We start from the raw sequence: 2,103 nt of genomic DNA, 5'->3' as shown, positions 1-2,103 counted from the left end.
AAACAAATGTTAAACGGAGACCATCCGACATATTATCTAAATACAAAAATATATCTTCCCGCGACTATATTTATTTTATTTAGTATAGTAAACATTGTACTTCCAATAAAATTACTGAAAAGTAGCACAAACGCATTATGCAGACAATATTATAAGGTAACAAATTACCCTAACAAATATATTCTAATTCGTTTGCTTTTTAGGGAACGATAGACATTTTCTACGTCCTATATTCTACCGATTCAAACTCGTGAGTCTACCGTAACAGTGCGTTTCGATAAATATCCCCCTTTGTCCCGTTTCTTTATTGGGAAAGTTAACTGTTATTTTTGAGGGGATCCCAAATGTCTGCCATATGAGGCGGGCGGGAGAGTTGTATTGTACGCAAGCCTGTACTGGGTACTTATCCAGTGGCTGTTGAAATTAGCTGACAGTTTAAAGCAATCCATTTGTCATTTCGCGTATCTATTGAAAAATAAATTGGGTAGGGAATCTTTGGCGTTGTAAAGTTGCTCGCGTCTACTGTTTTCTCTTTCCAAACGTTTAATAAACCCAAAATTCTTATGAAAGGACTACTTGCATTTCTCAAAATATAGAAATTGTGCCCTCTAATAAAGCCATTTTATATCGACGACGTTTGGATTTGTTAGCTACGCCTCGCCTAGTATATGCAAAGAAATTAATATCAACAAAAGAACAGAAATTTAATGACAGTCTAAACAATGCTGGTACTGGTATTGTTTTCTCTATTCGTAAAGAAAATATAGTCTGGCATGCATCTACAGGGTGATCACTATCTAGTCAAACTTATACAGCGGAAACTTGAGGTCACAATAGATTAGATACCAGAATGCACCCCTAAAAGTACAGAGAAGTACAGAAAATTTTTTGCAAGTTTGCCTTATGAGCCAGTGTGCAAATGATTAACGGTTTCTGAGCTACCGCAAAAAAACAGTTTTTTTTTGTAATTTCACTCTGTTCTACAACCAGTATTGAATTATGTGGAATTTCATGGCAAGCGGTTACTTATTCATCATCGGAAACTCGTATTCTCAAAACATGAAAATATAATAAAAAGAAACAAACATACAGTCAAGAAGTCATCAACCAAGAGACCTGTTTAAAACACAGTTATTTACCTAACCGGTCACACAAAATAAAAATTACCAGGTAAATTTAATTTGCGTTTTTTAATTTATTTTTCCTAGGTATTTGCTCGAATATCAAATAAGAATCGTGTTCGAGTATTGTTCTGACTTCATAAAACCAATAAAATGGAGTTATCACATACAGCAAAGATTTTTAAAAAGGATTGGTTAAGAGAAGGTGTTTATAAATTTAGTTTTGCCTGACATGATACACTTATAAAATAGATAATTTCTTTCAACTACACAATAGACATGAAGTAAATCTTTCGAAAATTCAAACCATCACACAAAAAAAAATGAAATGTAGTAAAATGTGTATATGATAGAGCAAACTTAATTTCCTCAAAAGAATGAATTCTCAAATATAAAATAGGATATTCATAACAGGAAAAAATCCAAAATTTGTGGCCATGTTTTGCAAAAAGGTCTATTATTCAATGACAACACAAAATCCTGAGAAAGAAGGTCCGCCTTTATTCTGATAAACAGGAAAAAACAACCAGGTAAGTAGTAATAAAATAAATACATAAAAAATATCTTACACTTTTTATATAAGATAGATACATACACAGATAAACAAAAAATAATTAAATTAGAAAAGTGAATTTGTCTCTCTCAGTTTTAGGAACAAAAATAGAAAGTTTTTCGAAACATTGATAATCATGTGTTGTAGTGATTTTTGTGTAGTCAACAGAATTACCTATGTTTTCGGTGTGGGATGATTCTGGTTAGGCAAAACTAAATTTCTAAAATCAATCCCTTGACTGGCTCTTTGACACAATATGTTATTTACTTAAAAATGACACAAAAAATAACTACAAATAATATAAGATTTTATCCTCGCGCTATATTTATGTAGCTATATACAGGGTAGCCCATCGAAAACGTACCGCAAGGCATTACAGGGTAGTAAAGAACTTTTCGGTAAAATCCAAAAACAGGTCAAATTTGTTTC

The sequence above is a fragment of the Anoplophora glabripennis genome, unplaced genomic scaffold (genome assembly GCF_000390285.2).
Source record: "Anoplophora glabripennis isolate ALB-LARVAE unplaced genomic scaffold, Agla_2.0 scaffold76, whole genome shotgun sequence".
Lineage (NCBI taxonomy): Eukaryota > Metazoa > Arthropoda > Insecta > Coleoptera > Cerambycidae > Anoplophora > Anoplophora glabripennis.
Note: the sequence above shows the minus strand (reverse complement) of the source record.